The sequence below is a fragment of the Chiloscyllium plagiosum genome, chromosome 3, assembly GCF_004010195.1.
Source record: "Chiloscyllium plagiosum isolate BGI_BamShark_2017 chromosome 3, ASM401019v2, whole genome shotgun sequence".
Taxonomy (NCBI): domain Eukaryota; kingdom Metazoa; phylum Chordata; class Chondrichthyes; order Orectolobiformes; family Hemiscylliidae; genus Chiloscyllium; species Chiloscyllium plagiosum.
In genome coordinates, this window is record NC_057712.1 from 99,314,427 (window position 1) to 99,328,897 (window position 14,471).

Sequence of the window (14,471 nt, forward strand, 5' to 3'; positions counted from 1 at the left end):
GTTTTAGGTATCTCATGAACAGCCCAGTTTAGGAAATTATAAAGCAGATCAAATGGTCTGAAAATCCAAAGCTCTTTCATGGACAAGATGATATAGATCAATTTGAAAATCAGTTGGTGCCTCTGAGTGAAAAGATTCACTTAAAATTCCACATTGCAAGCACTTCTTGTTTATGTTCTCAAATGAGTGGATACTATGAAAAGGACAGTATCACAATTAAGATAACATTAGCCTAAGATGAGAAGAGTTACTGTGAATTTTTTGGTTGCAAATTGTTAATAAATTCTTGAAGTTGATGGTTAGAAGCTGATCCCCCAAAATGTGCCCCAACATTAAAAATGTCGAAGTGACTGTCAAGAAAGATTTCAGCATCTGTTTTGGACTACAGGAAATGGAGGTACTTTAGATACAGTATTTTGGCAACAATAGGTGGAGGTGAGTACTGCAGATGCTGGAGATTAGAGTCAAGATTAGAGTGGTGCTGGAAAAGCACAGCAGGTCAGGCAGCATCTGAGGAGCAGGAAAATCGACGTTTCAGGCAAAAGCCCTTCATCAGGAACAAAACTCCATCGTCAGACACTATTGTCATTCAGGGTCTTTGCCAGCCATTAGGTGAAATTTTACATCAGAACATTGTTTGCATTGACTGTATTGCCAAATTTAAACTACTTTCCTTAATTAAAGGATTCAATGCTGTTTGTTGGCTTTAATCACTAGTCTTGTCATTAATCCCTGTGATTAAACTTTCTCCATTCTTACATAAACAATTATAGATGCAATATGCTAATCTATGTTGAATTAGATCTGACAGTCAAGGCTTACCAAAGTGCTTATTTGGCTCATTGAGGTGATATCGCAGACTGCTAGCTTGTAGTTTTCACGGAAAGGCAAATAGAAATGTTACAGAATTTCACTTAGTTAGAAGCAGTTATTATACGGCACAGGCCTCATGAATGTAATGCCCAAAGGTTTGCTAAAAAATGATATGCATCGGCCATGACTCACGAGCCAGGATTCTTGCCTCTTTAAGTCAGAAACATAAGCTCATAACCTAATATGACATTTCAGTGGATGACAGACCACTGCAGGGTTGGAGCTTTGCCTTTTAGAAAATGAATGTCACTGACAAGGCCAGCATTTATAGCTTGCCTTAAATTTCACTTTGAGAGGATGATTGTGTACCTTCTTCCAGTGCACCAGCTTTGCCAGGTAAAACTCTGTATTCTGCAGAAACAGACATTATAAATGTGAAATGGAACTGGGTAGGAACATTCATGCCAGTGCAATGTTTTCCTTTATATACAATTAAGGTCTCTCAGAATTTTGACCCTTCAATTAATCTTTCCAAAAGCTTCCCTGATTCAAGGAGAACTATTTGAGTTTTTCTGGCCTTTACATGCGCCTGAAGTTTCTTATCACTGTCACTGTTCTTGTAAAATCCCTGCTGCATATTTTTTAAAGCTTTGACATCCTCATGAAGTGTGGCACCCAGGGTTGGATACAATGCTGCATTGATATACAGAAACAAACAAAGGAGAAACAGGAGGTTTTGTTTGAAGACATTCGGGTATCGAAGATTGAAGGAGTTCACAAACCATTCTGGCTTCAACATGCATGCATCCGTCTCCATGGACAGGTTGGTGGATGCTCATGGACAGTCAGTGGGACCCTCAGTAGGTCTGCTGGATATACAAATGGGTCTGCACTGTGCTGCTCTACCCATTGATTCTCATCACCAGTGACAAGGTGAAAGGGGATTGAGAGACCTTAACCTTAAGCAGATCTTTCTCAGAGGAGATAGGGTGGTGCCAACTGGCACTGAGCTGAAGGAATAATCCCATCAGAACAATTCCAAGCCAAACCACTCTGCCATCTCCACCCTGCCTGCAAGCCCCAATCCTGTGGGAGTTCAAGCCATGGGCAAGGATGAATTTGCACTGTGGCAGTACACTGTCAGCATGTCTGGGCCCTCTAGCTGCAAGCATCCCCATGGTCACCCATCCAAAACTCCAAGGCCAACAAGCTCCACTGTAGGGCACCCTAGCTACAGACCATGGGGCTGAGGCTAGACATAGACATAAAGAAAAGGAGGAAGAAAACCATAGCCATATTTTTCTATCTGCCTTACTATTGCTCACTATAGGGCTGGGGAGATAACATTAATTAATTCCAGTTTTGTTGATCATTTGTTGAGATTTGATATTTCATTTGAACATTGAAGAATACTTTAACATAACCAGCATAATCAAGACGCGGGTAATCTTTTTACACCTTATGTCCATCTAAAGATCTTTACTCTCTGCAGTCTATCATAACTCGTTAAATGGATAGTTAAGGACGGTATGAATGACTAAACTCTGACTGTTGTGGAATGCAAAAATTAGAGAAAGAGTACTTTAACTTAGAGTCAGAGAGTCATCAAGATCTATAGCACAGAAAAAGGCATGGAGTCCACACTGGTCAAAAACAACCACCTCACTATTTTCCTGCTTTCCAGCACTTAACCCATAGCCTTGTATGCCTTGGCATCGTGAGTGTACATCCAAATACCTCTCGAATGTTACAAGGATTTCTGCCTCTGTCACTTTTATAGGCAGTGAGTTCCAGATTCCTGTCACCCCTTGAGTGAACAAAAGGTTTCTTCACATCCTCTCCAAACCTCCTGCTCCTTATCTTTAACCTATGTTCTGTGATCATTGATCTCTCCATTGAATGGAAACGTTTCAGAATAGATTACATTACAGCGTGGAAACAGGCCCTTCGGCCCAACAAGTCCACACCGACCCGCCGAAGCGCAACCCACCCATGCCCCTACATTTACCCCTTACCTAACACTACGGGCAATTTTAGCATGGCCAATTCACCTGACCTGCACATCTTTGGACTGTGGGAGGAAACCGGAGCACCCGGAGGAAACCCACGCAGACACGGGGAGAACGTGCAAACTCCACACAGTCAGTCGCCTGAGGCAGGAATTGAACCCTGGTCTCAGGCGCTGTGAGGCAGCAGTACTAACCACTGTGCCACCGTTTCTTTCTATCTACCCTCTCGATGCCCTCATAATTTTATACATCTCAACCATATAACCCCTCAGTCTCCTGAGGGACATATTAAAAAGAAACACAGAGAATTCTTTCTGGTTATTACATATTACTCTTGTAAATATGGCAGGAATATTTAATTTATTTGTTATTGAGATATGGATAACACTGGCAATGCATCCTATAAATTTTAAGTATGTGTATAATGTCTCAAATCCAGTAGCTTCAGGGTCAAGGCTATCAGTTTTTGGATTTTCTGAGATTTTCTTAGATTTTATGCAGAAGGGAAAAAAAGGTTTAAAAAATCGCAGCACCTGAAAATGAACAGACTGGTTCGACTGGAGTTCCAGTTTGAGGTAGATGAGATGAGTTGGACTAGTATGTCTCCTTCACCAGTTTTACTGTCGTCTTTTCCTTTGGCAATCCCTTCAAATAACTTTCATGTAAAATGGCTGATTTCGAAACCACTTCCTGAAAAGTGATTGGGAATGTTCCCGTAGGTAGAGTAGACAATAAACTATGATTGTATAACTTTAAAATAAAACCAAGAACTGTGGATGCTGGAAATAGCTGGAGAAATTCACCGGTCTGACAACATTTGTGGAGAGAAAACAGAGTTGACATTTCGATTCCTGTTCTGAACAAGTGTTAATGAACTCAAAACGTTAACACTGCTTTATCACCACAAATGCTGCCAGATCTGCTAAGTTTCTCTAGAAATTTCTGTTTTGATTGTAAAATGTTATCTATTTTAAAGTTTTGCTTAAACCTCATGTAAGTTGTTTTTTTTTTGGCCTATTAAACTTATTTCTACTGTACCAATGATTTCAAGTCAGTTTGCAATTTAGAAGGAAACTAATTCTGAAAAGTGAGATGGAAAGCTTTTCCCTCCATAAAGTTGGAAATAAGTTCAAAGAACTACAATTGTAATGCTCCCTGAAAGCAAGGCACCTCTGATAAAAGGAAATAAACCTTAGATGGCAGGAGGTGGACTTTTGAGTTTTTACTTCCGACCTTAATAAAAGCATTTCCAGCTCTACCCCTGCTACCTCTGATGCACAATGATCCCAATCACAGCCCTGGAGTCATGAAGTCCACTGATGAAGAAAATATCCATTTATTGGCAATTCCAGTTTCTCAATAGCTGGATTTTAAATGCTACTGTACTGCTGTTGAGAACACTGTGAAGAAAGTGGGAACAAGAAAGGCTAATGAGCTTCTTCTGTCTTGGATAATAGCACAGTGCTATACCCATTAAGACGAGCAAAAAAGCTCTTCTAACCTAACTGTAGCTAGGAAACTATAATGGAAGCCTCCAAATACTAATAAATTTGTATCAAACTCTGTCTTGTCACTAACACTGCTATAAACGTTTCTTGCTGTGCATGATTTAATATTTCTGCTTCTCACATCGCATACATAATAACTGACACCAGCTCTTTTTCATGATTAGTGAAGATTGTGAATGAATACAATTGTTTGTATTTTTAAAAAATATATAACCTTGCATGTGATATTGGTGTTACATCTCCAATCTCCATAACTGAGTGGCTCACTAGACCATTTCAGTGGGTCTCGAGACACATGTAGGTTAGACTAAGTGAGAACAGCAGATTTTCTTCCTTTAAGTGAACCAGATGGTGTGGGAGGACAATTGATGATAGCTTCATGGTCCTCATTATTGAGAACAGCCTTCAATTCCAGTAAGGAGGAAGGACAATGATGACAAGGTAAGGGACCATTGGATAATGAGAGAGTTTGCGAATTTAGTCAAACAGAGAAAGGGAGCATATGTAAGGTTTAAGAAACTAAAATCAGATAGGGGCCATGAGGAATAAGAAGAACACAAGAAAGAAATCAAGCAGGAAATTAGAAGAGCAAGGAAGGATCATGAATGGCAAGTAGGGTTAAAGAGAATCTCAAGGCATTCTATAGATACATTAAAAAACAAGACGATAACTAGAAACAGGGTATGACCACTAAAGGATAAAGGAGGGAACTTATGCTTGGAGGTAGAGGATGTGGATGAGATCCTAAATGAGTACTTGACATCAGTATTCACCCAGGAGAAGGATATGGAGGATAGTGACATTAGTGTGGGGCATACTTCTATGCTTGGGCGTTTTGAGTCAAGAAAGAAGTGGTGTTGCATCTCTTGAATAGACCAGGTTATTCAGCGAGGCAAGACAGGAGATTGCTAATGCCTTGACCAAGATTTTTGTATCCTCTCTAGCCACTGGAGAGGTCCTGAAGGACTGACGAGTAGCTAATGTTGTTCCTCTGTTCAAGAAGGGAAATAGGGATAATCCAGGAAAATGTAGACCGGTGAGTCTCACATTGGTGTTTGAGAAACTATTGGAGAGAAATCTTAGTGATAGCATTTGCATACATTCAGAACAGCATGGCCTAATAAGGAACAGTCAGTATGGCTTTGTATGAGGCAGGTCATGTCTTAATAACTTGATTGAATTTTTCAAGGAGGTGACAGTGGTGATCAATAAGGGCAGAGCAGTAGATGTTATCTACATGGAATTTAGTAAGGATTTCGACAAGGTCCCTCATGGTAGTCTCATCCAGAAGATTAAAATACATAGTATTCACAGTGATGTAGCTGCTTGAATTCAGAATTGGCTCACTCACAGAAGATAGAGGTTATGGGGGATGCGTGTTTTTCTGGCTGGAGGTCTGTGATTAGTGGTGTTCCGTAGAAATCTGTACTGGGACCTCAAATTACTTGGATTAAAATGTAAATTATGGCTGGATATGCTTTTCCACATGGGCTCGTTAAGTACTTTGATGCTCAGTATATCAAAATAATTTGGACTTTAACATAATGGACATAACTTTGAAATTTGCTGGCAGTATAAAACCAATGGGCTTGGGAAACAGTGAAGATCTATTCAAGGCTTTAAAAAATATGAATGAGTTGGTGGAAAAGGAAATCTGATGAACGATCAAATTTAATTTGGATAAAGTATTTGTGGGGGTGAAGATTGACTGGCTGATAGAAAACAGAGAGTATGCATCCATGGTCTTGTCTGATTGACTGGATGTGAGAAATGGCATCCTGCAGTGGTTTGTGCTGGGGACTCAGCTTAACATTTGTGGTTAACTGAGGGAATTGGAGGTACAATTGTTAAATTTGCAGATGGGGATATGTAGGAAAGTATGTTGTGAAGAGAATATAAGAAAGTTGCAGACTGATAGAAATATGTTCAGTGAAGAGCCGAAAATCTGGCAGGTGGAGTACGTTATGACCAGATCATGGGCGACGTTCTCCAATTATTACACTGCCAGAGAAGACACCCTAATTGTCAAGGTCCCAGGTAATGAACGATAAACTACCAGCCCTTCTTTGCTCTCTTGGTTGTCACAACAAAGTAAATTCAAAAGGATTCTCTCCCTTGTGGAGGGTTTTCTCCCAGACCAGGTGAATTTATGTTTTAAACAGAGCCAAAACAACTAGGTTTTCTTGAGATAAGAAAGACTGAGTTTATTAGTTATTTAACATGAAAAGAAATAGTAAAGCAATCCACAATTACATGGATATAAAATGATAAGTGAGTCAAAAGAAATACATTAAAAAGATATACATATCAGTTTCTATGGGTCATTGAAAAGTGAAGATTAGATAGTGGAACATTGATACTTGAACAGCCATTTTCAGGACTCTTTGCTTTGCAGATTAGTTGAAATCCATTGTCCTGATTCCTTTTGAATGTGGCTGATTGACAGCATTGGGAGTGAGAGAGTCCTGTTGTCTGTAGTGATTGTAATGATATTAGCCAGGTGGACCTCTTTGAATATGAATTCCCTGATTGGGGCTGTTAACCTGGTCCAATCAGGGAGCCCTGACTGACAGATATAAACAGGAGTGTCTGCCAGGGTGGACCGAGAACAGGAGGGGCATGGGTGGACCGAGAGCCGGAAGGTGTGTAGGGGCGGGCTGCCTTAGAGTGGCCGGAAGGTGGGAGGGTTTGGGGATTGCTGGGTCTGTATTGTCTGCACTTTTTTATGTAACTGGATTGTCTCATGTACAAATGTCATTGTCACTGTCTTGTCATATGTGAAACTGGGATTTGGGGTTTGTCCTCATCTCCCTGTAAAATGGTTGAACGGTAGGGTTTGGGCCTGGCTTTGCTGCTCCTCTCCCTTGTAAAATTGCTGTTGTAAACAGCTGTAAATGTTAACTGTTTTGGTAAACTGTTTTGTAATTTGTTTAATAAACTAAAATAAATAAACAGGAGTGTCAGAGGTTTTGTTCACTCTGAGAGCTGGCGCTGAGGGAGCTAGTCAGTGACAAGGGCAGTCCACCCCTTTAAATAAGGGATGGCTTGGTGACAGGACACTGGTCTCTGTGGAATTATTTTATTGTCCTATTTCCTTTTGATAGACTTGCTGGCTAGTTGGATTCTAATGCCAAGAATTTCCTCTTGAACATGAGGAGTTATCCTCACAGGACAGAGATGTTTGAATGGTGCTGTTTGAATTTGAAGCTCTGTCTTAGGGGACAGTGGAGGTGGGGTCATTGAGCATCTTTAAGTTGGAGATAGATAGGTTCTTGTTCGACAAAGGAATAAAACAATTATCGGGGATAGATGAGAATGTGGAATTCAAACACAAACAGATCCGCCACAGTTACACTGTTGGGTGGCATGGTGGCTCACAGCACCAAGGTCCCAGGTTCAATTCCAGCCTTGGGTAACTGTCCGTGTGGAGTTTGCATGTTCTCTCCGTGGGTTTCCTCCAGGTACTCTGGTTTTCTCCCACAGTCCAAAGATGTGCGGGTCGGGTAAATTGGCCATGCTAAATTGCCCACGCTAAATTGCCCACAGTGTTAGGTGCATTAGTTGGAGGAAATTGGTCTGGGTGGGTTACTCTTCAGAGGGTCAGTGTGGACTGGTTGGGCCAAAGGGCCTGTTTCTAATCCAGTCTGAATAGTTCGAGCTGAGCTACATTATCAATTTAAGAGTGGAAAGACAATTATAAATCATTAGGAACAGAGTTGATTTACGGTAACTGCTGTTAAACTTCTTGATGGAAACTTTTGCATTTCCTGGCCTTAAATTTCAAAACAAATATTGCCATACAACTTGTTAAAGATTGTTTGATAAAGAAATTAAATAAATACTGTCTAAAGGCAAGCCAAAAAAAAGCATTTTCTGGGGCAATGGTCTGAAACTTTTGTTGAGGAATTAAGTTAAACCATAGAATCAATCATAATTGGTGGTGACAAGGAAGAAATCAAAGCATTTTATTTACACAGTAACTCATTACTGAGAATTAAGTTATGAAGACTAGAGCAATTTTAAAAATGGTAAATGGCATGCTTCCAAAGGTATTTATTTCCTCAGTTCCCATTAATTGTTATTAGAATTTGCGACAAAGATGAGCTAAAACTGTATTGAATAGTCATTGTAAATCTGCAAAGAGCGAGTTTAAAATATGGCAACGAAGGGGTAGGGAGAATGTCATGCAACATGAATCGCTGAAAGAAATAAAAAAAAATTTATTTTGTGAAATAAAAATTTTTTTTTGAGAAAAGAATCAGTGCCTTTAGGAAAGTAGTGATAATTTTTAAACAAATCTAATAATACTGTCGGAAAATCACTCCTTTTAAATTTACAAATCTTGAATTGCACTTCAATTTTTACGGCCACATTTATGTGTCTTTCTAGATTCTTGTAAATTGTTAAAATGTGAAGTTTATAAGATCGTTAAATTTCAGGTTGAGGTAATGTACGGTAAAGTACAGAAATGAAGGGAGTCATGTAACATGCTTTAATTCCTGTCTGAGAACAAGCCTTAGTTAATTGATTGATTAAAGTTAAGGGGCTTGAGGGGGGGAAGCTAGGTTGTCTTGCTAGGACGAAGGTGTTGGAGACCTGGATTTTAGTATCATAACAGATTGATGTTTGAAAAACTGACACTGAGACAATGGTTAATCTCTGAGTCTTTCAGAGAGGTGTTAAGAATGTCAGATTTTACAAAAAAACAATTCTTTAAGCTATCTATTTATCATTCCAGGGATAGAATGGATTTTGGGTATGTAAGACAGCTAATTAGCATTTCTACCAGTATGTAATGTACATGTGGTTGACACTCGTCAGATGCTGCCTGAACTGCTGTGCTCTTCCAGCACCACTGATCCAGAATCTGGTTTCCAGCATCAGCAGTCATTGTTTTTACCATGTGGTTGACATAGCCAAGGTAATAAACTTTGTAAGAGAAAGCATTCATTAAAAAACATTGTGGTCTTGGAGTACAGGTTTAATAAGATCTCACTAAACACAGGCAGTTGGGAAGAGTCTCAAAGAGGGAAAGCAGGAGGTTGAGCTAGTTAGTCCTGCACCTGAAACAAAGAAAATGCTGGTTCTGTTGGTCACCATATAGAACATGAGTGGGACTTTATGCTGAGTCTGAAGAGACTGAGTTCATGAGCAGTTCATGGAGGCTGGAAGTTTTGACTCATTCAGGCTAGAGAGAAGGAATATCTGGTGCAACCTAACACTAAACGTCAATTCTGGGATTATGTATCCCAGCTGGAAACAGAAAAAGGAAGCAAGCCATTGGGAATAGAGAATAGCTTTGGATTTGCTCCATAATAAAGTGGACTTCGAATTAGTTTGAAAATTAAATTAAAATGATCTGTAATTTAGTGTATAAGTTGCCAGAAAAATAGCGTTTTGTGAATGTTACTTTTCGTTTGTTTGTTATGGTAAAGGTCACACAACTTGAAATCTTGTTGTTTGCGGATTTCAATTTGTCATAGGAAGTTCAAATATATTTTCAAGATCATAAACAAAGACAAATGGAATTGACCTATGGCATAAAATCATCGAATCATACAGCAGAGAATGAAACCATGTGTCTCATTGCATCTGTGACTCCTTGAAAAATAAGTTTCACTCCACTTTCCAGGTAATCTTACAAGCCTTTCTTTTTCAGTAAACATATAATTCCTTTTTGTAATATACTAATGCATCTGCTTTTTTAATGAATTCTTTTATAACAACTAATTTTATATGATTCTTCGCATACTGTCACTCAGTCAATTTTGAATTTCTTCTGCGATATTTCCCTCAATTCCATGTGCTTTTATCTTTTTTATCAGCCCTCCTATATGGCATAATCACAAATGCCTACCAGTTATTTTATTAATTACCTTAATGCCATGTCCTCAGCTAAAGACCTTCTTGACTGCAGAAACAGTTTCTTCCCATCAATTTTGTAAAAAATTCTGGATTTTGAACATATCTATCAAACTTACCTTTTGTTTTATTTGCACTAAATAGAACAATATCATATGGTCAGAACATACAGCAACACTAAAGTCATCCATCCTTGTTATCATTCTCATAAATTACCTCGATGATCGCTTCACTGCTTCAATATTCTTCCAAGAATGTGCAACTCAAAACTGGACACAGCACTCCAGTTGAAACTATCCTGTAGTCCATATTTTAGCACAACATTGCTACTTTGCTCTCAGTCCCTCTACTTATAAAACACAGGCTTTTGGATGTTTTTATTTTAAAAGCCCTCTCAAATTTTCTTACTGTGTTTGAACATTTCTGTATGTACATCCCAAGGTTTTCTGTTCTTGCCTTTTACATTGCCTCCTTATTTTTCCTACCAAGATGTATCACTGTAAAATGAAAAGGAGTGTGGTTGTCCTTAAATGTACACAGACGCAGGAAGAATGCTAATATTACATGGGATCATTATGTAATAAAATCCCTGAAGCATTTCAGTTATAGATCTTTTGAAGTTTTAATTATGGATTTAATGTGTGTTTGTGGTGTTAATGTAGAACTTGAAATGTCAGAAAAAATCCACATGATGCACATTAACCTCCATAATTTTTATGATTGAACATAGAGAGCATATAATCTGCAATCATTTTGGTGTAGACTGTGATATTAAATCATTCAACTCTCTTTACAATCTGATGTGTAGGAAATCCTGAAAGGGGCTGGGGGATGGTGTGTGAATTTGATAAAAGTTGTAAATCAGCATGGTCAGCACTGCGGTAGACAGAATGTTCAGAGATTGAGATTATTTACAGGTGGGGATGTTTGCTCTCACTATGTTTGCTCTGATCCTACCTCAAAAACATGAAAAGACAAAAGACTGGTTTGTCCTGATGGATCTACTATTTCTAAGAAAGTGCACATTGAGTAACGTCCTAAACTTTTAGTATGCGTTATCCCTTGAGAAAGGTGATTAATATCAGCTACAAAAATCCAGAAACGTACAATGAAAAGTGCATGGAAAAGGCATTCTCCATGTTGTCATACAAGAGGCTGACTAAGAAGATGGAAGCTCATGGAATTAAGGGGGATGTGGCAGGATGTATGGAGAATTGACTGAATGACAACATGGTAAGTTTAGTGCGGAATGGATGTTGTCAGACTGAGAAGGAATTTGAAGCAGTTATCTCCAACAATCAGAGTTAGGTTCCTTTCTCTTTTCAACCTAAGGAGAAACATTATAAAGTTTGCAGGTGATGCACTACGCCTGGCAACAAAGTAGACCATGATAATATATATAAGCTTCAGAATGGCAAAGACGGAATGGTCAAATTAATATTAGCACTGCAGATAGAGGTAAATATAGGGAATTGTCAAACAATGAACCTTGGGAGAACTAATGTTTAAAAAAGACTTTGAATGGCAAGACTTTGAAAGTATTAATGAGAAGAGAGACATTGTCAGCCTGGGAGCAATATGAAATAGGTGAAGAGAAATGAAGCAGGTCAGGATTAATAGGAATAGGTCAAGAGCACTGGGAAGTCAAGAGCAGATGGAAAAGTTTGGGAATGGTGACTCACATCATAAGCTTTGGGAAATAGGTCAGGAGCAATGGGAAGTAGGCTGCAAGAACAATCAAGCAGGCCAGGGGCAGTGGGAAGCATGTTGGGGAGCAGTGGGATACAGGTTGGGAGCAGTGGGATACAGTTCAGGAACAGAGTGGAGCAGATGAAGAATAGGGTAAAGCAAGTCAGGAACACTGCAAAACAGGTCAAGAGCAGAAGAAAATGGTCTGGAATATTAGGTCACTTACAAACACAGACTACTGTTGCAGTTGGGCTTTAATCTGCATTTTTGCATATTCTTGGAAGGGCAAAGTATGGAGATTCTGCAAGAGGCAGAGAAGGGGAGTATTGTCAGCTTCCTCATTGTCTCCTTCCTCATTGTCTCTTCCTGTTGCATTTCTCTCTCTGTTTGAAGTTTCCCTGAAACTCTGCAGGTGTGATATTCCATGGGTCCCACCCAGGACTTTACCAGATAAAGAATGAATCTCTGTCTGTGGTCAGGCTTTGGTAGTAGCATACTTATTTTAACCTGCAAACATTTCCATATGCAACTTATAAATAGGCACTGAAAATGGAAAATGGCAGCAGCCGCAAACAATTTTCTTTCTGAGGATGTTGGTATTATTTGTGAGTGACGTGAGGCCTTTTAAGGGACATCACATTAACTAGGAACTTTCACAAGATGATGTGAAGTAATCTGTAATCATAGGACATGCAATCTTGACCATGTTAAAAATCACACAACACCAGGTTATAGTCCAACAGGTTTATTTGGAAGCACTAGCTTTCGGAGCTCTGCTCCTTCATCAGGTGGCATCTCCAAATCTTGATCATGTCAGTGGTCATTGCAGTGGGGGGTCTTGAAGCAGAAATAATCACAGGAAACCTTAAAAGTAGCACCTGTGGGCCACAATTCACAAAGCCAGTTCAAGTTCTCATGGGCTTCACAGGAGCACAGAATTGACTTCCTCTCACCTTGAACTGTAAGTATTTGCCAATATGCTCTTATACAGAATGGTGCCTTTCTTAGGGAATTAGACACTGACAGAAGAAGGTCTCGGGACTCATGCAACCCTTGTAATCTCCTACTGTTTCTTTGAAAGATGATTGCTGCTGCATTCATCAGGAAAATAACCCTCTGCCAAAGTTCATTTGATAGCTCTCCTTGATGGAATCCTACATTCCTCACTGAATGGAGGACTATGCGGAACTGCCATATGTGAGTAGTGTGAATGTTGAGTGTTCGCATTGTTGAGGACCCAATCTGCTTCTTATTTTCCCCACAGAGGTTCATTTGAAGCAAGATCAATGGATCCAGCCACAGCAGGGGTTATCATCACTGTTACTGCACTGTGACAAAGATACAGAGGTGCAGCAAGCCCAGGACGAGCAGAACCTTCAGCAGGTACTGAACAACTTGCACATGAAGAGGATGCAGCTGAAGGCCCCTTCAGGATGCGCAGGAGATACAAAATCTGTCATCCTCAGTGCTATTTTCTCCAGATGATTGTGGAGCAGGCTGAGGATACCCCTGGGCACTGATACAGATTTTGTCACTTGATGGATTGGAATCCTTCCGCTAGATCACACCGTTTCATCCTTTTTCCCTATGGTGAGGCCAATAGCCCAGCCTAGGCAGTTGGCTTTGCCAGCTGCAGGGCACTACAGACCGTACAGGTCGCAGTGAAAGCGCTATATCATAATGCAGGAAGAGAAAGTGAGGACTGCAGATGCTGGAGATCAGAGCTGAAAATGTGTTGCTGGAAAAGCGCAGCAGGTCAGGTAGCATCCAAGGAGCAGGAGAATCGACGTTTCGGGCATGAGCCCTTCTTCAGGAATGGGCTATATCATAATGCAGCCAAATTCATGAAGGAAAACGGGGTTCCTTCTACCAGTGTGCAAGTCTTCTGTGATTATTAATATTACGTCTCAAATGTCTGTCCCATGAAAGCTGCCATGATGCCCTATACTCTTAACATCTTGTAAGTTCTTGCTTTGCAAGGTCTTGAACTCAGCACCACCTTCCTAACCTGCAATCTTCTTCCTGACCTCTCCGCCCCCACCCCCACTCCGGCCTATCACCCTCACCTTAACCTCCTTCCACCTATTGCATTTCCAACGCCCCTCCCCCAAGTCCCTCCTCCCTACCTTTTATCTTAGCCTGCTGGACACACTTTCCTCATTCCTGAAGAAGGGCTCATGCCTGAAACGTTGATTCTCCTGCTCCTTGGATGCTGCCTGACCTGCTGCGCTTTTCCAGCAACACATTTTCAGCTCTGATCTCAAGCATCTGCAGTCCTCACTTTCACCTCCATCAGATGCCTCATGTGCAGCATTACTGGCACCACAGTGGTATTACCTCTCACCCCTTTACTAGTGTTCACGGTTTAAACATAGAAAGGGCTACAAAAGCCATGCACCATCAGATCACAGGCCTTTTATCATACCAATGCTAATATACACATTTGATGGTCTGACAGCAAGGGCTTGCATGGACCAAGGAGACAAGCACAAAAGATAGCAAACTTTACTGGGGTAGGCAAATGAGGATGAATTCCAAGAGTGGGGAGAGAGGGCAACTCAGAAGGCTATCTTCTGTGTGTGTCTGCCTC